This window comes from Anabas testudineus, chromosome 13, assembly GCF_900324465.2.
Source record: "Anabas testudineus chromosome 13, fAnaTes1.2, whole genome shotgun sequence".
Taxonomy (NCBI): domain Eukaryota; kingdom Metazoa; phylum Chordata; class Actinopteri; order Anabantiformes; family Anabantidae; genus Anabas; species Anabas testudineus.
This window is the reverse complement of record NC_046622.1, coordinates 10,680,699-10,707,370: the sequence shown is the minus strand read 5'-3', so window position 1 is coordinate 10,707,370 and position 26,672 is coordinate 10,680,699. Positions and strand designations below refer to the sequence as shown.

At 38.2% G+C, this 26,672-nt stretch overlaps 2 pseudogenes; both read left to right on the top strand.

Moving 5' to 3' along the window:
* Nucleotides 1-399: 399 nt before the first annotated feature.
* Nucleotides 400-10,368, top strand: LOC113148428 (annotated as a pseudogene).
* Nucleotides 10,369-11,370: 1,002 nt separating this feature from the next.
* LOC113148406 lies at nucleotides 11,371-20,851 on the top strand (annotated as a pseudogene).
* Nucleotides 20,852-26,672: the final 5,821 nt, after the last annotated feature.

Here is a 26,672-nt window from a genome sequence, read left to right as displayed (position 1 = left end):
AAACCCTCGGAGCAGAGCTCTGTACTGTCAAAATAGTCATTAAACAGAGTGGTAGTTGTTGGCAGGAACGACTTTCTCTACTTTTCCTTATGATAACAGAGCTGCAGAAGTTTGTGACAATATTTTTTTAATTATCTGAACTGCTAGGAAATATTAGGAGACTTTAAAAAGTTCAGCACACGTTTCATGTTGCAAGTTGAAACTAACTGGAAATTGCAATGTTTCAGCAACTTGCTTTAAAAAGTGAAAATGTTGCATTGTAGAACAACATCAATGTAGTGTCTATTAAACAGCAGAAAAAAATAAAATAAAATAAAAACAAGCTCCACCCGCCCGGTGGTCTCTTGTATGTACATCGAGCGTCTCCTCTGGGCGTGGCCTGTTCATGAGCTGCAGCTTCTGTGGGTGTGGACCTACAGCTGGTGGTGTGCGGTAAATCTGCCCAGGACAGTAAACACTGATCATCAGCGGTAAGCTTTACTTTACTGTCTGTTTATTTTAAAGAATATTAATTACAGCACAAAACACTGAGCCACAGACGAGTGGTCACTTCTGTTGTCATCGACAAAAATTAGAAAAAAACAAAGTGAAAGTAAAAGAGTGACGCAGCAGTAAAAGTGTGTTGTCATTCTTTTAAAGAAGTTTATTATGAGATTAAGGAGTTATAGTGTAAGAATAATAATAAAGTGCAGAGGATCCTGAATTTGAGAATGTTAAATCAAAGTCTGATCATGTGGATTGATCAAAAGTCCCAAAATTTGAAATCGATAAGTCCGAAAAAAATGTCGATTGAAGCGTTTTGTAAGAAGCAGTGTTGAAACCTCACTCTCACAGGCTCCGTTTTGTTTGGTCATGGTCTTTACTCTTTCTTTAATAATAAAGAAAATGGAATCTATCTAAGACAATTCACAAAGCAACTCGGTTATTTCATTGATATCACTCATTCGACCATTTTAATTGACTTAATTTTATGTCTTTCCTTCATATGTATCGGAGACCATTTACAAAAGAATGAAAATGTTTTTTTATGAAGCTCTTAAGTAGCTTTTGCTGTATGTTTTGGGTCATTATCCACCTGCAGTGTGGTGGCCATGCAATAAACTATAGAATCAGGGCAAGGTACAAAAGGTGAACCAGGAAGAACCATAAACATTCATCCTGAATCTGCCTTGTTGATTTATTTACAAAGGTACGAGGATGAACTGCTGTGGTCTGTTGACTCCTGAGAAGGAACCAGGTACAGAACTATTAGAAAACAGCCAAAAATCATTGATTTGCTGTATTACTGACTAATTTCTTTGTTTTATATGATCAACAGATACAGTTTGATTGTTTTACCCACTGAATACACAGAAGTTCTCACCCTGTATTTATGTGTTGTCTTTTTATTTGTTTCTCGGTCAGTTCCTCTGAAGAGCATCGAGGTGGAGCTGGAGGTCAGGGACCATGTGGCTACACTGGTCTCCACTCTGCTCTATGAGAACAAGGAGGACAAACCAATAGAGGCAGTTTTTGTCTTCCCTCTACCTGGAGATGCTGCTGTTTGTCATTTCAGTGCTGTCATTGGACAAACACAGATTGTAGCTGAGGTGAAGGACAAACAGCAGGTGAGCAGGACAGAAAACATTGACTCTGTATAAAGGAAATAAAAACAGTAAATATAGTGAATGTTACACAGAGAGTATCTGTTGTCTGTATTTCAGGCTCGTGAGGAGTATGATGATGCACTGAGCTCCGGTCAGCAGGCCTTTCTATTGGAGGAGAGTGACCAGAGTCCAGATATATTTTCTCTGAGTGTGGGGAGTCTTCCTCCAGGAGAGAGCGCCTCCATCAGGCTGGAGTATGTCACTGAGCTGGCTGTGCAGGCTGATGACGGACTGAGGTTTTGTCTCCCTGCTGTGCTCAACCCTCGATACCAACCTCAGGGTAGGAAAACAAGCCAATACATTAATCAGGAACCTTTAAACATCGTGCACCACACATCTCTTCACAGAAATGTTTCAAATGTTCCTGATTCTCTCCTGAAACAAATATCTTTTTCACACTGACACTACCCGATTAAGTAAAATAGGAAGAAGAATAGAAAGTATAAGGACCTGGCAGAGCGGTGTCTTTTCATCATGCTTTGCTTTATAACAGGGGCTCCAGGTTGAGGACTTTCTGTGTGTAACACCTTTTATTACAGAATTTCTAACCTGTCTGATCTTGTTTACAGGAAGTGAAGGTGCCAGTGTCCAGGTGACGTCTGTTCCAGCCTCTCTGGTTCCCTACAGTCTGTCTTTCTCTGCTCGAGTGTCGTGTCCTCGTCCAATCTCTAAAGTAGAGTCCAGCTCTTCTCTGGATCCTCTCCAGTACCTCAATGCAGAGAAAACCCAGGCCACGGTAGGTCGACTGATAATGTGTCGGCTGCGTGTGGTTGTTCTTCAGAACTGAAAAGAAATTTTATAACTTAATGTTTTTTTATGAACCATAGGTGAAGTTGGCTGCAGGACACAAGTTTGACAGAGATGTTGAACTGCTGATTTATTACACAGATGCCCACCAGCCCACTGCTGTGGTAGAGTCAGGACAGGCCTCTGCCAAGACTGGTGAGGTCAAACTAGCAAAGTTGTAACTACTATATGCAATATACAAGCTTAGTATGTTCAACATATTGTAATGAAATAAACATATTGTAATGAAATAAACGATAAAAGAAGACATTAGTTCCATGTATCATAATAAAACAGTGGGTTTGGTATTGGCCTGTATTAGCATGTCTTTGTTCTGTGTTTCAGGCACTCTGATGGGTGATCCAGTAGTGATGGTGAGCCTGTATCCTGAGTTCCCTCAGTCTGTGATGTCTTCAGTCGCCTCATGTGGAGAATTTATTTTCTTACTGGATCGATCTGGGAGTATGGATTGTCCTATCAATAACAGCAACCAGCAAGAGACTCGTATTGCCAGTGCCAGGGTATACAAGTGTTTACTCCATCACAACATACTTTGTCTTATTCTCACGCAGCTGCCTTAACTAACCTTCATGTGTTTCTTCAAGGACACTTTACTGCTCCTGTTGAAGAGTTTACCAATGGGCTGCTATTTCAACATCTACAGTTTTGGGACCATTTATGAACACATGTTCCCGTGAGTATGGTGGCCAGTAGGTGCCATATCAAATCTTTAAATTTTTTTTTATTATTAGAAATATAAATGTAGACCACAGACACATGTTTTAAAATAGCCACATGTGCTTCCACACATCCACACTGTTAGTTTTATGCATGTTGTTTTTTTTTTTTTTGATGAACACCAGCTCTCTCAGGAGATGTTTAGTGAATCAGAAAAACCTCAACATTTTTAACGTGTTCTTTTTACAAAATAGTAAATACAGTTAAAGAGTTCACATGTTCAGGGAAATAATTTCTGTTATACTATAAAAACCTGGTTTTAATTTGAATTTGAATGTTCTGTACATTAGTAGCACTAGATAACTATTCACCTCTTGACCTCCTCTGTTTGTGTGTTTCTGATAACAGTAAGAGTGTGGAGTACAGTGAAAAGACGATGGAGGAGGCTCTGAAGAAAGTTGAGAAAATGACTGCCGATCTGGGAGGAACTGAGATCCTTAGGCCCCTCAAAGACATTTACAGCCAGCCCTGCATTCCCAATCAACCAAGACAAGTAATACACCCACACATACACAAATGGCTGCACACCCATACATAAGTTACACTGGTTGCAGAATAATCTTGTGTAGGTAAAAATGGCATTAACACTATGCTTCTGCTCTAAGGTTGTGCTGTCTTACTGGGTTTTTTTCTTCAACAAATGTCATAGAGAGACTAAAATAAACAATGAATTGCATCTCATCACCATAATGTCTTTGAATTCAGAGCCAGATTCAATCTTATTTCATCCGCGCCTCAAAGCTCCATTGTGAAACATGCTGCTGCACTGCATGAAATGTTTGTTCACATTTATTTCTTTTAGGACACATTGTTGTAAAATAATTAATGACACCTTAAAAAATGTACATGTTGCTGTTGCTATGATCAGATGATGATTTTAATTATGTTTTTACACACACACATACACACACAAAACAAAACTGAATTAATAGAGGGTGTACTAACCTTTGTACATGATTATATGTGGATATGTTTTTCAATTCAATCAATTTCAGTTAAATTTATTTAGTGTCATCATGAGGCACGTTACAGTGTGAGGTTTAAGACTTTACAGAATATAGCTGTATATAGAATTGTGTAAAAAACAATCAGAAAAAATCCTACTTGAGCAAGCCCAAGACGAAAGTTCAGAAGAAACCTCCAGCAGAACCAGACTCAGGGTGGGTGGCCATCTGCCTTAGCTGGGTGGGTTGAGTGGAAAGAAGAGAGATGCTCCTAATCTGACTAATGTTCCTCAGGTAGAAGAATGCAGTTCTAGAGATTTATTTTAAGCAAGATGTAAAGGAGACATCCTGATCAAAGATAACTCCAAGATTCCTCACAGTATTACTTGAGGCCAAAGCTGTGTGATCTGGTGAAGAAATGTGTTTAGATAAGATGCCTCTGAGGTTTCTAGGCTCAAATAGAATTACCTTTGAGTCTGTGTAATAAAATGTTGTGATCCATAGCGTCGAACGCAGCACTAAGGTCTAACAAGTATAAAGAGAAACCTTAAAAGCCTGTTAGCAAAGATAGATTGATCTGATCTAATATGGATGTGCTGATTCAAGGTAAACCATCTTTGAGCCGTCTAGTTGGGATGGGGTGTAAGAGACTTGTTGGTGGTTTAGATGATATAATTGTTGAAATTAACTGAGCATGAGTTACATTGAAGAAGCAGTCTAAGTAACACTGAGGTCTTACAAACAAATCTGGAGCTGTTGTACATCAAGGCCCATTCATGTCAGTTGCAATGAGATTTTCCTCTCTAACAGTTAGCATTTTGTTTGTAAAGGAATTGATTAAGTCATTCCTGCTGAGAGTCACAGAGTACTAGGCCCTATTATTGAGGTCATAGTGGATGCTGGAGCTGTACTGGAGTGAATTATGTTAATTATTATGTGCATTGTAACTTATATGTGAACCTTCCTCTATAGCTATTTGCCTTTACTGATGGAGAGGTGGAAAACACCAAAGAAGTTATAAATCTAGTGAAGAAGAATTCAGGTTCCCACAGGTGAACAAAACACAACACCCTTAAATTTCCTACAAAATGACTCATGTTCTGGTACTGTGTGTTAAAAACATAATAACTGTATTGTAGGTGTTTCTCCTTTGGGATTGGGGAAGGGGCCAGCACTGCTCTTATTAATGGTTTGGCCAAGGAAGGAGGAGGTCATGCTCAGTTCATCACTGGTGGTGACAGGATGCAACCCAAAGTAAGAAAGACATTCAGCTCAACAGGTTGTAAAGTTAAATCAATTGAATTCAACTTAGTTCTGTTTAATTTAATGTATTTATATAATGCCAAATCACAACAAAAATCATCTGTAGACATTCAGCATAGTAAGGTCAAGCCCACCTTAAGCAAGCACTAGTTAACAGCAGAGAGGAAAAACTCCATTTTAGGAGAGAAGAGAGAGAAAAAAGACAAACACTTAGTTGTGGTGACAAGGAACTGCAAGTGGGAAACATATAGAAGAAGCACAGCAACAAATCATTGTTCCAATAAATAAAAAGTCAGTGCATCTATTAAGTGCTAAAAAATGTTTTTATTTACCAGGTGATGCAGTCGCTGCGATTTGCTCTGCAGCCAGCTGTGCAGGATGTCTCAGTCACATGGGATTTACCAAAAGGAGTGTCTGTCACTGTCCTCTCTCCACCAATCACAGCACTTTTCCAGGGTCAGAGGTCACTGGTTTATGCGCAGGTCTCTGGACAGGTGAGGGCAGCACCATCTACTTATACAGTATGTATTCATCATGTTTAGTATTACAGTAAAGACATGGTTTCTACTACTGTACTGCTCTGTCAGAGTTCAGAAGCAGCAGAGGGCTGTGTGACCGTGAAGTACAGCCTGGCAGGTCATCGCTCTCAGAACCAGCTCCATTTCACTCTGAAAGCTGCAGAGGACACTGGGTAAGACAGGCTCCCGTCAAACACATGTCACTCTTAGCACATGCTAAGCTAAATATAATGTATATTTTTATTTTGTAGTCACACACATACTGTAAAGCTCCACCTGTGTTTACTCCTGTTTGCAGATTAACAGTCCACAGGTTGGGCGCTCGGACTCTGATTCGCTCTCTAGAGATGGAGGAGAGAGAGTATAGTGGACAGCAAGATGTGGGGGTGAAGGAGAAGGTGGTGGAGCTCAGCGTCCAATCAGGAGTGAGCAGCTCCTTCACTGCCTTCATTGCTGTCAACAAAAGTGATGGTAAAGAGATTCAAGGACCTCTGGTGCGCAGAAATGTTCCAGCATACAGTGAGTATTTTTCCAAAGGTTATTTAAAGACTTATCTTCTTCAAACTTCAACTTTAAAGTTACTATAGCTGACTACAGATTATTGTATCACAGTGTTCATGCTACTTAAATACCATGCTGTCCTGCTTAATTATTGTAAAAATAACATTTTACAATAACTAGTATTTTTATACTTGATATTACTAAATATTAATTCTGCACACAAACCTGTGTGTGTGTTGATATGCCTTTAAATACTGGAACATCTTATATTAAATAGTATTTTATTTTTTGTAAGTACTTGGACACATGTAAGTTATTCTGATAACATCAGAAATGTATTTAATTATATTTTATGTATTATCATATAATCTTTTTACCTTCTACCTCATTTTGTTTCTTAAAGTGATGATGCAAGCCTATAGTCCAGGTTTAAAACAATGTAAGTATTACAGTTCCTGTTGGCTGTGAACAAGTTAGTGAAATGCTGAATAGGATCTGAACACACATTTGTTTACGGTCATACAGTGGCCTCTAGAAATTCTGGAGGAACAATATCTTGCCATAGTTTTTAAAATAACCAGATGTTGTCATTGTTTGCTGTGGCACAAGCGACAGTTTCTAATTTTGTAAATTTCTTACTTCTCCAATATACACATTTTTACAAAGTATTTTTTTTACTAATAGTAAACATGTAAACATATTTTGTTCTCTATTTGTTTTTTGTCTAGTGTGCTTGAGTGGTAAGTAAAACTTTTTAAAAACTTATTATTGATGGGCATTGACTTTCTCAACCCTTTATTTAAACATTCTCAGTAGTTGAGCTGAGGGTCAATCTTTTCTGATTAAGTGGTACTAGTCTATTTGATTAAATAGGTAACAAGTCAGTGTTGGTATGATGGTTTTGCAATGTACATACTGTGAAACCGAACAGAGGCATTCGATTCCAGGTCAGTCAGAAACAACAAATAGCGTATGGTTAGTGTAGTGGTAACATCACTGCCTCCCATGTGGGAGACTGGGGTTCGCTCACCTTGCCCACCCTTGTACCGACATATGTAAGTCGCTTTGGATAAAAGCCTCTGCTAAATGACTAAATGTAAATGTAACAAATCTCACATCAGATAGGTCTTCCATATAAATGTCTAGGTGAATGGGTATCCTAGGTGGCACACACATGCAGGCCAATAGGATCTTACTTACTCTGAGCATTTAATGTATTTTTGTTATGATGGAAGTGATGGTTTGATTGACGGCAGCAATGTGCTTTAGTCCATTTCCAAAAAGACACAAAGAGTAACCTCAGCCTTATAACATACACCTGGTGTAACATGTGATTTTCTTATATTACAAATTACATGGTTTTGTCATTACTGGCTTTGTTTGACGTTCTCTCTTTCTCTTAATGTAATACAAATGATTTTATTTGATTTTGAACAAATCCATCAGTTGTGCTAACAATTTTGTGACATACATTTGGTTAATGCAATTACTTGGTATTGCTGTTGTGGTGTTATGTTCTCTCTCTTTTTTTTCTAATGTTAACCAAAGACAGCTTTGTTGAAAACCTGCGTTATAGTGCTGATACAATTGAAGAACGAAGTTGCCATTGTAAGTAGCACTTGGCTGTTCTTATAACATAAACCTGGTAACAAAAATTGGATGGATTGCCAATCTTTGTTACTAGTATTTAGCATGTAAGATGTTCAGATATAGTCAATTCTGTATGTGATAGTAGGAAGAATTGTAATAACTGATGATCAGCATCAGGTCAAACCATTTCTTTGGTTTATGACCAAATAGAAAGTCCATCAATACTTGCAGTAAAAAAATACTACAGTACTTTATTGCTTGACCCATATTCAGAAATGATCTTAAACAGCGCATCACTATCAATCAGGAAAAAGTGTGAAAAACTCACGGTCCAAACTACACCTGTTCATTGTTAAGAAATATTTAACAAAAATGCCGCATGTGACTCTCGTGTATTTGTATTTTTATAGTAGATGTTTGTTGAAGAAAATGTTCTGTGACACAAAGGCATAAGCTCCAACATGTCAGGTTGTGATTATTCTCCTTCTCCTTCAACAGTGTCTTATATCGAAAAAAAGTCTTCAAGGACCACAAACTTTTTTTCTAATTTTAAGAAAAAGGTTAGTGCCTTCTTGAAGCCACGTGAGATGTCTCTCCAGACAGATGATGCTGACTGCCACCACTCTTCAAAGCTAAATGGTATTTAATTTCCATTGTATATAGGCAGACACTGTACACAAAACCTACTTATCACATTACCCATTTAATTATTTTTTGACTAATATAACTGATTCTGAACACATAGATGCCATGATCCATTAATTACATGGCAGATAATATTCATAGTTGATGCTTCAATTACCAGTGTAATAGTTTACAAAGGTTATGCATCTTTATCCTTAGAAACCTGCTAATTGTCCATTAGATGTACACAAAAATAAAAGGAGGAAAACCTAATTACAGTAAAATTATGTGCAGTTTGCAATTTCTTTCATTTTCTTTTCAGAAACCGGTTTGCCTGAGCAGCCCCCCAGAGACCCTTTGCTGCAGTTGGTGTCCCTCCAGAAGGCGTCTGGCTGCTGGCTGCTAGATGCAGCTCTGGCTGCTGCACTGGGAAAGACCAGTGAGGAGGTGGAGAAGCCAAAGCCTGCATCGGTGGGTCAAAGTCAATGATAATAAAAATTAATGATAGGACTGTAAAATATAATGAATACTACACAATTCAGTCATAACATTTAGTAAATATCATCCCTACAAGAGAAAAACAATAGTATTATTATAAAAAATGTAGGTATTGCTGTAGTGGTTCTGCTAATAAATGTACCATGAACCATGAAAGAATGAGCTCACATACCCACACAGCTAAACAATTTCTACAGAAGGTCACTTAGATGTCTAAGAGAATCTAATCCAACACAACATATAGGGTCTATAAGTTCTCATCAGTCCAGGCTCGTCCTCCTCATGCAGTTCATCCTCTAACCCTGTCCTGTCCCGCATTTTCCATATTAGTCAGAAGATTATGTCAAAGTATTTAGGTATCATATTTTACTTCCTAATGTTCTCAAGTGGTAAAACATCTCTATTAATCTGGTCTATTAGATCAATAAGGAAGTGTGGGCCACCATTCTGGCTCTGATCTGGCTTCATGGTTTCAAGACAGATGCTAAGGAAGAGTGGGAGCTTCTGGCTTTGAAGGCTGTGTCGTGGCTTCAAGCTCAGAATGGTAACGATAATATATGTTGATCTATATTTAACAGTGTTGGTTAAAATCAGCTGTTTTATAATGATTTGTTTTGTGTATTTTTTTCCCTTAGTGCCATTTGTGACAGAGTGTGTGGAAGCTGGAAATGCACTGTTGGGCTGCAGTGTGCAGAAAGATTCACTAGGGCTTTAAATGAAGATTTTCTGGCTTCTGTGTCAGGACTGTTATACAAATGCTATCCAACCAACCTACAACCTTTCATCTACTTGTGCCATAATATGTGCCTTGATGCCTTAATACTGCATATATGCACTGTGCCTCACTGATCTAGGATTAGTCAACATGATAAAACATGGTTCTTTTCCTTTGCTGCTTTAATGTCAGTGAAGATTCACAGTCATCTAGATGAAGATATCTGAAAGTGCTGCTCGTTTATTATGGTATGGTTACAATTATGGTAAAAAGAGAAATCAGCCTTGGAGATACATGTGAGGTCTCCACCCAACTTTCCTCAGACTAAAGAAGCTACATGTATTTGTACTTTGGATGAAAGCATCAGCTAAATGTCTAAATGGAAATGGATGATTAACAAAACATTTTGACATAAGAAAAAACCTCTAGTTGCTCTCACGTAACTTCTCAATCACTGCTTTAATGTTGTTTTGTGGTAGAAACTGTTTCACTACAAAATAAACCGCTGCACCAGAAACATCTTTCGTGCATGAATACAAAGAAGAGACGTGCATTTTGTATTTCTTGTCAGTTTTTGCTCATCACTAAATGCATTATCATTCAAAGTGTTCAAAAGGCACTTTCTGTGGGTATCTGTGCACTGGCCATGTTTACATGCACTGTGAGTACTCATCCATCATAGTAAGAGAGTAAAACCAGAGTACCATGGAGGTGGTGCACACAAACAACATACGACACATATCACCAAGGTAACACAGTTTTTACAAGCAATATGTGGCTCCTTCATCAAGACAATAGATTTTTTATTATTTAAGATCGCTTAGGAGACAGCACACACATTTTCAAGCGATCACACAAAACAAATACACACACAGACAAAGTGTCTCAGTTCTATAATCCATTTAAATTCTAAGCTCATTTTGTGGACATTGTGCATTTAACATGGAAATGTGATCAAATTAAGCATGTGATGCTTCCTGTGGCTGCAGTAGCTAATTAGGAAATCGATAGGTCTTGTGCTGAATGGCCTTGAACATACTGTTCATGGAAACAGATGAGGGTGTGGACAGATCAGGGACCATTTGTTCCATTTAATATATTTCTTCTCTTTCTTTTAAATTACATCACCAGTGTAAGGAGGGTTGTATACTGGAAGCAGATCTCACCAAACAGTTGAGGACTCCTTTAACATTTGAAATGAATGTCCTCTGGTAAAGAAGAATTCCGCTTTCCACAGATAAAACCCTAAACACGGTCATACTTTTCCAGAACACATGAACAAAAGTGGCGGTGCTGAAGCTGAAAAGGAAAACTACAGAAAGATCATAGGACTCTAGACATTATGTGAAATGAACAAAGCCTACCTCATCTGAGTACTTCTTCCAACACCTCCTTTTACTGAAGGTTAGGTTGAACTTTAGACTTTTTTTTATCTTAATTTGTTTAGTTTGCATCATAAAATTTTAAAGCAGTTTCATTGATCAGTTTGTTTTGTGATACAGTTACAGATTTGTCCTGCCCTTGGTCACTGAGTTACAGTAAAGCCAGTGTAGAGTCCACCCCCTCGCTGCTTTAATCAAATCATTCCCAGGCGTGACTGAGGACTTCCAGTTATTGTCACAGGTGCATCTCCCTCTCTCTCTACTGGTTGGATAACTGCCAGAGGAAACTACCAGTTGTCTCAGACACTTCAACCCTTTTCTTCTAAAGGTAGGCAGCGTTTTCCTTGTATTTCAGCCGAACATGACTCTTAAACGCAGCAGAAAAAAAGATATAAAGGTGTAGAGCTTAAAACAAAATCCCCACAGTGTTAACGTGCTGTGTGCATAGTATTCTGTTTGGTCAGATAATGAACAAACAAAACGTTCATAGTGCGCAATAAAACTGGCTGTGAGGGATGACTGGAAATGTGCATGGAGGCTGTGTGCACTTCCCTCTCCATCTGCTGCTGGGATAAGAGGAGCTAAACTTTACTAGTTGTCTACAGCTTGTAAAAGCAATCCTCTGTAATACGATTACTACAAGTACTTATGCTCTCTCTATAAATGCAATTGTTAAGATTTTTATTTAACGTGCGCCCTTACTCATCATATTACGGCCGCAGCCGAATCGCTTTGTTGATTTTCTACCTGTATTACGGTAGATTCATGTTCTCTAGGATGAAGTGAGAGACACAAATTTACTTATGCTATGTTTTTTATATGTTAAATAAATAATAGTTATTGTAAATATTAAATATTAATCATAGATAATAACTCGTTACTTGGTTTGATGTTTCATACCACTGTCATAGTCAAACACTGTAACATTATATGTACATGAAAATATTTCATGACATTTCCAAAGATAATGCTAAATTGCAAATGCAAATCTTTGTTTTCTGTTACAATAGGTAACAAGATGAGCTTCTACGGCCTATTAACTGCCCCAAATGAACCAGGTAAAGAGTTTTTAGCATTTAACACCAAAGTGAAAACAACTGCAGACAGATACAAATACAGGAACCCAAGAGGTCCCACAAGCAGACACAAGGCAACTCCCTGCAGCAAAGTCTTAGTTATTTCCACAGGTGATGCAAAAGTGACAGCTTAGAAAGTGAGTGGAGATGGTGGAGTAGTGACTGGCAGGAGTTTAACTCCTCACAGGTGGGATGACCAGGTAGATGGCAGGTAAATGGAATTATGATTAGCAGGGACTGCAAGTGAATAGCAGTATTTAGCATTGCCTACTAAAGTGTTTACATGATTCAGATATGTGTTTAAGTTTCTGTATTTGCAGCAGCTATGAGGTCTAATGAAGAAATAGATAATTAGACCAGGAGCAAAATCCTGAGAGAGAGGGAGAGTGTGATAAACCTGATTCAGAGAATTGAGGAAGAGCCAGGACAGGAAATTGAATTACAAAATAAAAGCAGGCAACTGGAAGTCAAGCTAGGCATTGGGATAGCAGCAGCATTTTCCTAAATGTACCTTTACCTGTGATGTAAAATTGGTTTCTTAATTTGCTTACATTATACTCTTTGTATTTGTTTTCCTAAGTTTCAAGACCAATATAGAAAAGAGGCAGATTGGATAAATCTTCTTGAATGAGGAATGTAATTGTGACAGTTGAGTACCACAGTATGTAGTTGGGGCACAAGGAAGCAGCGATCAAGCTTGTCTGTTTCAAATTGCATGCGTATAGAAAAGGGAAGGGACATAAACCATTTGTATTTTTATGTGTAATCAAAAGACTATGCTGTTTCTTGTTCAGTTCCCCTGAAGAGCATTGAGGTGGAGCTGGAGGTCAGGGACCATGTGGCTACAGTGGTCTCCACTCTGCTCTATGAAAACAAGGAGGACAAACCAATAGAGGCAGTTTTTGTCTTACCTCTACCTGGAGATGCTGCTGTTTGTCATTTCAGTGCTGTCATTGGACAAACACAGATTGTAGCTGAGGTGAAGGAGAAACAGCAGGTGAGCTGAGCAGTAAAGAAGATCAGTTAAACAGTAAAGACACAGTAAGCACAATGGCCTTTCCTCACTTGTGTCATCTGTATTCCAGGCTTATGTGAACTATGATGATGCACTGAGCTCCGGTCAGCAGGCCTTTCTATTGGCGGAGAGTGACCAGAGTCCAGATATATTTTCTCTGAGTGTGGGGAGTCTTCCTCCAGGAGAGAGCGCCTCCATCAGGCTGGAGTATGTCACTGAGCTGACTGTGCAGGCTGATGGCGGACTGAGGTTTTGTCTCCCTGCTGTGCTCAACCCTCGATACCAACCTCAGGGTAGGAGAACAAACCAATACATTTATCAGGAACCTTTAAACATCGTGCACCACACATCTCTTCACAGAAATTGTTTTAATTTTAACGGAAGTGAAATAATTACTTATACTAAGTGACCTGCATCAGAAGTTGCACATTACAAGCTTTGGCTCTGTTAAGTTCAGGATGAAATTAGGTTGAGATTTATTTGAAACCCTACAAAAGAGAATAAATGATTTTATCCTTTTTTCATTTTAATTTCTAACACGTCTGATCTTGTTTCCAGGAAGTGAAGGTGCCAGTGTCCAGGTGACGTCTGTTCCAGCCTCTCTGGTTCCCTACAGTCTGTCTTTCTCTGCTCGAGTGTCGTCTCCTCGTCCAATCTCTAAAGTAGAGTCCAGCTGTTCTCTGGATCCTCTCCAGTACCTCAATGCAGAGAAAACCCAGGCCACGGTAGGTCGACTGATAATGTGTCTGCTGCATGTGGTTGTTCCTCAATGAAAATAAAATATATAATTTCATTTTTTAATGAACCACAGGTGAGGTTGGCTGCAGGATACAAGTTTAACAGAGATGTTGAACTGCTGATTTATTACAAAGATGCCCACCAGCCCACTGCTGTGGTAGAGGCAGGACAGGCCTCTGCCAAGACTGGTGAGTGGTGAAATTATCAAAGTTGTTAAGAAATGCAGCTATTTCCAACTGACGTAATGACTTAAAATAAACCTGTATGTGGAGTAAGGAACTGATTAGTTAGATGTGTTGGGATACAAAACCATATTAGTTGTTATTAGTTTGTATTAGCCTGTCTTTCTGCTGTGTTTCAGGCACTCTGATGGCTGATCCAGTAGTGATGGTGACTCTCTATCCTGAGTTCCCTCAGTCTGTGATGTCTTCAGTCGCCTCATGTGGAGAATTTATTTTCTTACTGGATCGATCTGGGAGCATGTGTCGCCCTTTATATTACTTGAACCGAAAAGAGACTCGAATTGGCAATGCCAAGGTATTAAAGTGTTTACTCCATACAATACTTTGTGTCCCTCTCACACAACTGGCCTCACTAACTTTTATCTCTTTCTCATAGGACACTTTACTGCTCCTGTTGAAGAGTTTACCAGTGGGCTGCTATTTCAACATTTACAGTTTTGGATCAGAATATAAACTCATCTTCCCGTTAGTCTCTCTCTTAGTAGTCCAAGGAATTTGTTCCTGTCTTAGTCATTTATGCTTGAATGTTTGCACTAATGTAAGTATTATAGCCTTTGTTTGATTGCAGTAAAAGTGTAGAGTACAGCCAGAAGAACATGGAAAAGGCTTTGAAGATAGTTGAGGAGATGACGGCTAATTTGAGAGGAACTGAGATCCTTAAGCCCCTCAAACACATTTACAGCCAGCCCTGCATTCCCAATCAGCCAAGACAAGTAATGCACCCACAGATCCACATGCACACACACTGAAAATATGGTAGATCGGTTGTACATTGTATTCTTTTTCATCAACTCACACATGTAGTGCTTATGCACATTCGACAACTATATCTTTCCTGTAAATTAAATACTTATAATAATTAAACTTGACTGCTCTCACAGTACATAGATACATGCTGCTTATCTCTTTGTGTTTCTCCTCTATAGCTATTTGTCTTTACTGATGGGCAAGTGGAAAATACGAAACAAGTTCTAAAACTGGTGAAGAAGAATTCAGCATCCCACAGGTGAAACTACAGGACGTACAGACAAAGTGTTCCCACTGTGTGTGTGTGTGTGTGTGTGTGTGTGTGTTATAAACAAAGCTGTTGCACTCTAGGTGTTTCTCCTTTGGAATTGGGGAAGGGGCCAGCAGTGCTCTTATCAATGGTTTGGCCAAGGAGGGCAGAGGTCATGCTCAGTTCATCACCAGAACTAACAAGATGAAAGCCAGAGTAAGACATTAAACAGAGTAACAACCATTTTGTATTTGAATAGACTCCTCTGTGCTTCCAGATGGCAATCGAAAAATGTATAAACTCTGTTTGGAAAGGCTTTGTGAACTGTTACTCAACAGGTGATGCAGTCTCTGCGATTAGCTCTGAACCCATCTGTGGAGGACATTTCAGTCACATGGGATTTACCAAAAGGAGTGTCTGCCACTGTTCTCTCGCCACCTATCACAACAATTTTCCATGGTCAGAGGACAGTGATTTATGCCCAGCTCACTGGACAGGTAGAAGCATCAGACATGTGCCATATTTTTGACACTGCTGTAAATATTACACCACTGTATCACACATTTTAGTAATACCTTTTATGTAAAAATAATTGTGTATTTAAGTAAATTACATTAAAACATAATATTAATATTTTTAAATCATGTTAATTTCCATAATAGGCAAGATACATTTGAAAGCAGAAACAGAAGGAAAAGAAACAGCTGAGTTGAAACATGAAATAAAGCTTAAAATTATTTTTAAATTTCCCCTTTGCATATATTAAACAGATTTCTTACAATCTCTCAGAGTTCAGAGGCAGCTGAGGGTTGTGTGACAATAAAGTACCACCCAGCAGGTCATCCATCTCAGAACCAGCTCCACTTCAGTCTCAAATCTACAGAGGACACTGGGTAAAGCCAGTTTTTATTATCACATCTATGTATGAAGATACCTGAAATGATCCTTCTTCTATCCTTCACTCTGACTATCAACTCCTTGAAATTTAGCATAAATGAAAAACAAACTATTTCTTAAACCAGCAAGAGTTTATTCAACTCATTAAATGCAGTTGGTAAGAAATGTAAAATAAGTTGGGGCTATTAACATCCTAGCCTTGCAGGTTTAACTTGTGCTGCATTTTAAAGATTTACACCTCCGTCCTGTCTGCAGGTTAACAGTTCACAGGTTGGGTACACTGACTTTGATTCGCTCCCTGGAGATTGAGGAGAGAGAGCACAGAGGACAGCAAGATGGGGGGGTGAAGGAGAAGGTGGTGGAGCTCAGTGTCCAATCAGGAGTGAGCAGCTCCTTCACTGCCTTCGTTGGTGTCAACAAAAGTGATGGTAAAGAGGTTCAAGGACCACTGCTGTGCAGATGTACGAGTAAGTCCTAGTCTAAAGAGCTTTTTTGGTTGAAGTTGTTGTTCACTATCTAAAAGCTGCAATCATAGCTAGTGGTTGACCAACTTATTAATGGCTGATTAAATTGGATCACTTTTTCTTTTACGCTTCTAATTAAATGGTATTGACCGATGTTTGCACTGACATAGCTCACGAACAAAACATGTCTGCAGACACTAATCACCTTAAAAAAAAAATTTGCATTAGTACTCTGGAGTCTTGCTAATGCTAATTAAGAGGTGACGTTTGCCTTTTACAATTTTAAATTAAACATGCTTTGTCATTAATCTCATTTGCAGGTGTTTTTGCATCTAGTGGTGTGAAATTATTTAAATAAAAATGATATTCTTTTTAACATTTTTTAAATAACTAAAAAAAAAAAAAAAAAAAATTATAATAACCAAATTTTAAAACACTAAATGATGACAGTTGTGGTCTGCTAACTCTTCCTCTTGACACCAGTGACACAGTTGTCAGACATGATTGACTGGAGCAATGAAATAGGAGCTTCTGAGGGCTACTGAATGGTGAAATACTGAACAAATGCTTTAAAGACAACTGCTATAACTACTCTGAATTTAATGTTTCACTCTTTTTCTCTTTTGTCTGAAAGGGCAGTACTTGCGTCAATATGATCTAGACAATTACAGTGGTCCAAGCTGTAACAATAATGGTATGTAGTAAAAGCTGTTATTTGAAGATAGCTTACATTTTTCTGTCCACACAACAATATAGTATATCTGCATTTCTTTTATTTATGCCATGCTTGTATGAGTTACTTTGTCTGCAGCCAATGTGTAAACCATGGCTAGCCAACCCTGGATGTTTTCCAACTGTCCCTGAATTTAAACCTTCAGATTGGCTGAACATACCTGATCCAGATAATCAACAGGGGAAAGGGCAGAGATAGCAGGAAAACAAGCAGGACACTGGCTCTCGAGGACCAGGGTTGAGAACCTGATCTAAACATGTCAGACAGCGTGCTAGTAATATTATCAATAATTGATTCTTATTGAAATTGAAATTCTTTGTGGAAATGAAGCCACCTTAAGGCCCCAAGGGTTCAATTCAATTCAATTGACTTTTTACAACAGCAGCTTTACACAAGCAAGAAATTATGGACATTTACATGAACAGTGAATGTGTATGAATCATAATAATCAAATTGTCCCTGATGAGCAAGCCGGGGGCGACAGTGGCAAGGAAAAGCTCCCTGAGAAGGCAACAGGAAAAAATCTTGAGAGGAACCAGACTCAACAGGGAACCCATCCTCATATGGGTGATTACATACTATGTGTTTGGCAGCAGGCAGTTCAGTATAACAGTTAATGTCTTTAAGTTCAGTATTCAGTGTCTTGGTCTTGTCCAGGGTTACTTTGGGATGTGGCCAGAAATCAGAGGGGAACCAGGAATCGAACCACCCACCCTGGGGTACATTTTGCTAGAGTTAGGGCTGTACTAGGTTTAAAATCAGGCTTAGGGTTGTGCTATGGTGAGGGGTAATGTTAGGGTTGTGCAAGGTTTAGGATCTTAGTTTAAGGTTGAAGGCTTCTGAAGGCAGATTCATTAATTCATTCTTGGGACCTATTGGATATCATCAAAGAATGGTTATCTCTTTTAATCTAACCTGATTGCCCTTTCTAAATGCAAACTGCAAGTTTTAGTTAAATATAATTCTTGTTTATGATAATATTTTAAAATAATATTTACAAAATGTATTTATTTATCTTTTTTAGGAATCACTGTAAAGAAGAAACTAAAAGCAGGTAATGCATTTCCTCATTTTTTAGATCATGTGACAATGCTAAAAACATCTTAAAATATCTTAAAATATACCAATGGATGTTAACTAGCTAATGCAATCATAACTTAAATCTTCTGACTGAATGACTGAGTTCCCTGCTTTAATAGCAATCATCAGATTATATTTATGTCACTCAATGTCAAAAGTCACACATTTGCCTCATGGGACTTTATATCTGTTATGACATCATCTGTCTTTAGATCCTAACATTTAGAAAACACATTTTACAAATGAAAGATGCAATCAGGAAGGCTATCCAGATTATCTTGGACAATATTTCAGAGAGGACTGCACACAGGCCCAACACAGCAGCAGAAATAAGTCCACTCTCCTTTATTGTATTGGGTGTCAACAAAAGTGGTGGGAACCTAAATCTTCAATGCTAAGAAAGAAGGCCATCCATTCTTTAATAGATAATTAGATTATAATTATATCGGCTAATAACATTTAGCTTTAAACATAGCGATATCTGTCTCTATACAGTATAAATTTGATATTACCTGACCACTTTAGTGACTTTTTGATTATATATCAAATATTAAAATTAGTAAAATACAATTATGCTTATCAGTGAAAATAATATTTTTCCATTGTACTTCTGTCAGATAAATATAGGTTCAAGCTGATTTAATTTCTTTAAATCTCTTCCTTTTTAACAGTTTTCAGTGGAATTGGCAGCTTCTTTAAGGCTGGGCAGAGTACCCCACCTCAAAGCACTGGTAAGGGAACATCTTTTTTTTACTCAGCCTCACTGATGGATTTGTGGACGATGAGCTAGTTACCGTGTTAACTAGCATTCAAAAGTTTGACGTCACTTAGAAATTTCCAAGTTTTTAATGAAAATGTACATAAAATGAGTTTGAATGATTAGTAAAAGTATTCATGGAAAAATTTAGAAGTAATGATTTTTACTTAATACATAATACTGTGTCCTTCATACTTGCTATTGAAGAATAAGAAGCCTACATTTGCACCAATTAAAGCCTTCTAGACCTTGGACATTGTAGATGGAATTTTGTTGAGGTAATCTAAAGAGATTTCACACCTTGCCTACTGAAGCACTTCAGAAATGTGTATTTGTGTCACTGTTGATGTTGTAACTGGTCTTTTTCAGGCACTATTTAATGAAGCTGCCAGCTCTTTTTAGGTTTTAGCCAATTTGTGCTGCTCAGGCAATTATCAGAAGAAAGTTTTATATTGTTGTTTCTGTCTTATCTGGTCTATTTTTGTCTGTAATCAAATGTAATCAAATCCATGATGCTTCGCATACTCAATTGGTCTAAACATAGTCAGTGTTATTGCTTCCTTGACTGAAGTTTCCAGCTATGGTACCATAATTGTAAAAGGATCAGTTAGCATTTTAAACCTGCATTAGCAAACATAAGATGAAATTGGAAAGCAGGACTTTTTGGTGGAATTGGCCACTGCATGTAGACATATAGATGTGTGGGGATTTTTCTTTTTATATGATTAGTAATTATCTGCTTCCAAAAGCTGCAGTGTAATTTGAATCTCCTCTTGTGATTGTCTTTTCAGAAACACCCAAATGTGAGGACTCAAGGACTGAGACCAAGCAGCTATTCACAGACCCTTTCTTACAGCTGGTTTCCTTGCAGGAGGTATTTGGCTGCTGGCTGCTAAATCCAGCTTTAGCTGCTGTACTGGGAAAGACCAGTGAGGAGGTGGAAAATGCAAAGCCTACATCGGTGCGTTACGGTCAAATTAAACCATGAAATTTATCTTAATAATGAATTAAATATATGAAACAGCCTGAAACAAATATGGATATAAAATTAATGTAATATTCTCATTTTTCATTATCTAATCTCATCACAGTGTAAGGGCAATGTGTGATGAAATTTGTAAAATTGGCCTCAGTGTCAGCATTTTATTAATCTGGTGAATTAGGTCAACCAGGAAATGTGGGCCACCATTCTGGCGCTGATCTGGCTTCATGGTTTCAAGACAGATGCTAAGGAGGAGTGGGAGCTTCTGGCTATGAAGGCAGTGTCATGGCTCCAAGCTCAAAATGGTAACCAGCATTTTGGTACATGCTGATCTGTTTTTAACAACATGTACTGATTACAATCAGCTATATTCAGCCTTGCTTTCTTTTTTCTTTCTCAGTGCCATGTGTGACAGAGTGTGTGGAAGCTGGGAATGCTCTGTTAGGGTGCGATGTGTGGAAAGGCGCCCTGGGATACTGAGGTTCTTGTTAAACTGCTCCTTCAGGATCGTACACGGAAGCTTTTGTACTCTGTCGATGCTACACCTCATTTTCTCTACAATTTACTTTTATCATACATTATTACTTTTTGTTGTTTGTATAGCCAACGACTGTTTTGATCAAATTTTTCCTCACATATTTGCACTTCACTTTATCCATCCCTCAATAATGAATGAATTCTCACTCTATATTTACTGTATAGTGTATAACGTTTACCCTGCCATTTTCTTTTTGTATCAAACAATAATAATAATAATAATAATAACAATATAATTGTTAAGATTTCTGCCTCATCCCGGCTGGGTTGGTTTTGTTTCTGTCTCCTTCCTGTTTTTCACCTGGTCTCAGTCCTGTGGCTCTGCTTCCTGTTGCCCCCACATTTGGACTGTCTCACTCTCTGCTCTCCTCCGCCCTGATTACAAACCAATTCCACCTGTGTTCACCTTTTTCTTTTTAGCTCCCCTCAATCCACAGCTTGTTGCTGGTTTGTTTTACAATGAATTGCACATGGACTTGTACAAGGAGTTACACAGCTTGTTACATGGATTCACTGCTTTGCTGCACCCCGGACCTTGCATTTGTTTTTCGGACTTACGTGAGTTGTTTCACTGCCTTTTCTAGTGATATTTTGTTGGTATTTCATATTTCTGGTGAATATATTAGTTTATATTTTGTCTACATTAGAGCAGTGGATTCTGTTGTTACTTTGTATTTTGGTCTGTGGGTTAGTTTGTATATCACCTGCATTTTGCTTGTTCTCCACTGTTTCTTTTTACCGGGTCTCTTTTAGTTGTCACTTTTGCGCTCACATTTGTTCAGTATTTTAACTTCTAATGCAACATTGTCTCAATTATGTAATTGTTTTAATATTTAAATTTGGTAATGTTTGTTCCTTGGGTTGATAAGTAAAGCTTTTTGGTTAAACAAAGTTAGATTTGTGATTGTCTTAGTAATAAAATGGTTAAATCATAATTTTTAATTTGTAATCAATAATATGACTTAAATTCATTAGTGTTTTCTCAGTCAAGATGCAGCACAGGGATATTTTCCTATTTTCTACTCAAACTGCACTTATTCATTTGACTTTTTCTTATTAAACATGGCCTTTACCTGTTTCTCTGTAAAGTGTCTTTTCAAATTGTGTCCTGTGATATTCTGTCAAAGATGTTTAAATAACTTAATGACTTAATGAATGATGATGTGATGGATGCTTTTCACAATATCATTTATATTTAAAAAAAAAAACAAAAACAAAAAAAAAAGCCCCCTCCCCACCCAGTATTGAGCTGCTGTGTCTGGTATTTATTTATTTATTTATTTATTTATTTATTTATTTTATTTTATTTTTTTTCTTTTGGCTCCTTTTTTTAATACACGTTTAAATAACATTTATGTCAAGGCTACAGCATTTAGTGTTACTCTCAGCAGCCCTGCACAAACTGTTGCTTCACTTAAACTGACAATTCAAGGTTCAAAACTTTACTGGAGGTTGTTTTATTATGTCAATGATAACTAGAGTGGGGACAATTGCAGTTCAACAACTATGTTCATTTTCTTTACAGTGTCCTGTACTGTAAGAAACTAAAGAAAAAGCGCCCCCCCCCCCCCCCCCCCCTTTCTGGTGTTGGTCTTGAATTTTATTAATGTGTGGTTATTTCAGAACATTTACTCCTCCTACCCGGAACCAAGAGAATCAGGGCTGCAGACAGCCAGCTGAAAAGTCCTTGAAAAGCAGTAACTGATCTTCAGCCAGCTGAGAGCAGCAATTTTGCATCTGCGTCTATAGAATTTACCAAAGGGCTGCTATCTACAGTTTTAGATTCAGCTTTGAACACATTCTCATGAGATATCACAACATCTTTCATTCTTTGATTTAACTCCATGCCAATGTGTATCTCTAGAAAAACACGTGATGCTGATTGATTCTGTGAGACCCTGGATTCTGTTCAGCATTTTGAAATGAATTATGTTGGTAACATATTTTAGTACGACTTTGTTTTTTTGTAAACAATTGGCCTGACGGTGAAATCTGAAGTTGGTAGCACCACACAGTGACTTGCCGCCTGACCTCCTGTTTATTTCAATTCAGTAATTTAATGGAAGGTAGTAAGAATGTGGAGTACAGTGACACGACCATGGAAGAGACTTTGTAGGTTGTTTAGGATATGTATGCTAATGCAGGAGGAACTGAGACCAAATGCAATAAAATTGTAACATTATTTTAAATGTTCAATTAATTTTATTTGCATATGCTCTTTTTCCACAGATCGCTTTGCTTGGATGGCCGCCCTCTATTAGGTGTCTAGTTGCTGGCTGATAGATGAAGCTCTGGCTGCTGCACTGGGAAAGACTAGCGAGGAGGTGTAAAACCAAAACCTGCATTGTAGGTTACTATTTTCTTACTTTAACAGGAGAAATAAGCTAATATATGGAACAAAATAAAAACATTCACATTTTTAATGTGACGTGTGAACAACCCCTACAATCTGAAGCACAAAGTGTTAACCTGATTTAGCATCATGGTTTCAATACAGATGTTAAAAGGCGGTTACATCTGGCTATGAATCTATCTATACACAGTCCTTCATATATTGAACGTTTTTGGGCCATTCATCACGTTGGTAGGCTGAAACACCAGACAAGACCATTTTGAACCACTAGAGGGCCCCTTGGTTGTCATTTTTGGTTTGTGCCATGCAGCAGTCAAACATTGTTAAATCTATCCCCAGAAGAGCTGAGGGAATATTGCACATTTGTGTAATTGTGTAATTTGATGATTATACTGTAAACACACACTGTCACAGTTTATCTGTTATCTTTTTAAATGCATTTTATTTAAATGAATTACATTTAATATTATGCCAAACACTGTAAAATGTTTGAATGAGAAAGTATTTTTTTTGTATTGGTGTGTATTGTTGAAGGAAATGTAAAACTCTGGTTTCTTATAATCAGGAACTCATCATCTTTCCACCGACATAACCTTTATTTTTCTGCTACCTCTTTGCATTTGTTTGGCCTAAATAGCTGTTTGGACCCAGGCTCTTTAGTGACTCCATACTGTTTAACATTAGTGTGCCCTTTTTATGCAGGGGACCTTTGTTTTGTGCTGCTCACATGTTCCTGCTCTCTACGTGACTCATCAAAATTCAAAGTACACTGAGACATTAAATCAAACCTCTCACCCTCTGTGAGTGTGTTCACAGACCAAATCTGACATTCTGGGTCTCTGAGACATAATTCACACCATTTTTGTCTGTGTAAGATAACCTGAAGTAAGGATATTAACACAGTGAATCTGGGGGAAACGTGTTTCATAAAAATCAATGTGATATATTTGATAGTTAACACAGTGCACAACATCACAGTATCATGTGTGGTCAGATGGCATAATGTAGAGAGGGGGTTACACACACGAGGAAGTCAGAATAGTTAAGACACCCTACAATATAATGTCCAGTACACACCACCACTGTGGCAGTATACTTAAAACACACACACACACACACACACAAACACAAAAAGCGGCAGCCAGTGAGTTGTGTCATGGCAGCTTTTAACAGACTTGCTGGATGCTCTTAACTTGGCCTACTCCAGGTAAGAGAATATTCAGGGTTTTTTGTACATTGTCCCTGTTAATGCAAAACTAATTTAAGTCTGGGCAAATAAATACTCTGTGATGTATCTTGTTGATGGAATATTGTGTTAATGTAATATATGATCATCTGTGGTACTTCATTGGGAGCGCAGGCAGTATAGCATCTCTGGTATCACAGCTTGGATGAGGCAGTGGCCAGTCTGCTGAGGTCTGTTCTCGCCAACACAAGGTCAAAACACACTGAAGCGAATGCAGAAGTTAGTACAGACGCTACTCCAGCAAAGTTTATATCAGAAATCCGTAAAAACATTAGGTCAAAAAGGATGTATGTTTCTGAGGTAGATATAAATTGGCTTCAACATATTTCAAATTTGTGCCAAAACAATAGCTGGCAGCTTGAAATGTTTAATAGTTTACATTACTTTGATGTTTGTGGCTGAATATACAGTCGTGATATGATTTTAACAATGTCAGCATTTAGGTACCAATTGGCTCAGTTTTGTAGGTATAAAATGAGGAAAAAATAAATGCTTCCAATTTTACACAACATATAGGCTTTTCCACAGGTTAATAGAAGATATGTGTCAGAGTGGATTAGCTGTTGATTAGCTGATATTTATTGGCAAATAAAAAGTAAATAGACCTTTATGATCAACATGGTGATAATCAAGATTTGAAGTTTACATCCGGTACATTGGTGTCACAAAATAAAGGGGAGCATATGCTCAACTGTGGTGCTCTAGGGGTGGTTTATTTATGGCGAGGGTTGAATTGAATTCCTCCAGATATAAAAGGATCCATAAGCTCTGGCTTTGCCAGCATAAGACATGTGTCATCAACTGACAGCCTGACAAAGCTCAGACATATCGCTTGTTACTGACGCTCAAAGAGACAGATTTAGTGGGGGACTTGTTACTATGACAGTATACAACAGCTGTCATGAACCGACACTAACCCAGGCTGCTCTGGTTGAAACAATATAAATCCCGCTTTTAACTGTACAAGCAGAGTTAAATTAAATTAGAGTTCTTCAATGCATATTCAGAAAAGTTTATTGTGTGTTCAAATGATTAAAGCTGCATTACATGCACTAGACACAATCTTATCCAAACCTTTGGCAGACCTCCGACCAACACTTTCTAAACTGGTTTCCAAGGCAACCACAACCAGCAGGACCAATTAGAGCTGACAAAAGATCCCCGAGCACTAAACTGCCTGGAGATTAGAGGAAAAGAAGACGCATCCTTAAAAAAAAACAAACAACAAATAAAAGAAGTGCACTCTGCTCTGTGGGTGTGTTCATCTGTGGGTGTGTGACGGGGGTCAGGACACAGAGACGGTGGCTTTGCCTGAGCGTGGACCTGTGGGCTCACTTGTGTCTGCCTTGGCCTGTCCATTAGAGGGAAAAGACTTAATTAAACCTGCTGTCTGTCCTTCCCTCCCTCTGTGTCTTTCTCTGTAGAAGTGATGTGTGTTATTAGAGCCACAGGCAGGAAACCAGATCAATAAGAAATAGTTTAGAGAGGCTGAGCTTTCTTTTTTTCTATTTCTATTTTATTTAGACCATCAGTGGAACACTGTGGCCTCTGAGCTGCACATCAATCACAAATCGCATGCTGTGTGTGTGTGTGTGTGTGTATGATCTGACTATCCTTTGTACTTCAATGGAGGATCCACTTTCTTGAATAACTGACACCTATGATCCCATGGTGTTCATTGGGCGTCGTAGGTGTGTGAGTGTGTGTTTTTTTGTGCTTGTGTCACTGCCTATTTCTCTCTGAGTTTAAAAGTGTGCCAAATACCAGAACCAGTGACCTTTGCTGGAAACCCTTTTAGCAGTCTCCTGTGAGGTGAGAGTAGGGTTTTATTTACTCCCAACGATCACACTGCCAAACAAATTCAAAACACAGTAACAACAAATCTGGACTACCAGAGCTGAGACTTCAAGATGTCTGTTCTACCACATAAAACAATCCCCCTATAATAATAGGTCATATATATTAGGGATGTTTGTGTCACAGTTGTATGGAGCACAGGGTGGACGACTGAAATGCAGACATGGTACAGGCAGGTGCAAACTGATTTTACTTCAAACACTGATGACCAAATTATATAGGGAACAGAAATTGATCCACAACAATGTGCCAGGCAACAGGCAAGAAATAGAGATACGTTTAAATATTTTAGATTGACTGACCTTCATTTGCCAAAGTGATGAGTCAGTTTGTCATCATAACAGGAATTTGTACAGTACATGTAGTGGTAGTGGCACTAAAAGGGCTACGGACTTCCAACCCATCCTCTGTACAACTGACGGACTAAAGCACATTAAGAAGGCAAGAAATTTAACCAATTAACTCCTTAATAATTAAATAATGCCTCGAGTGG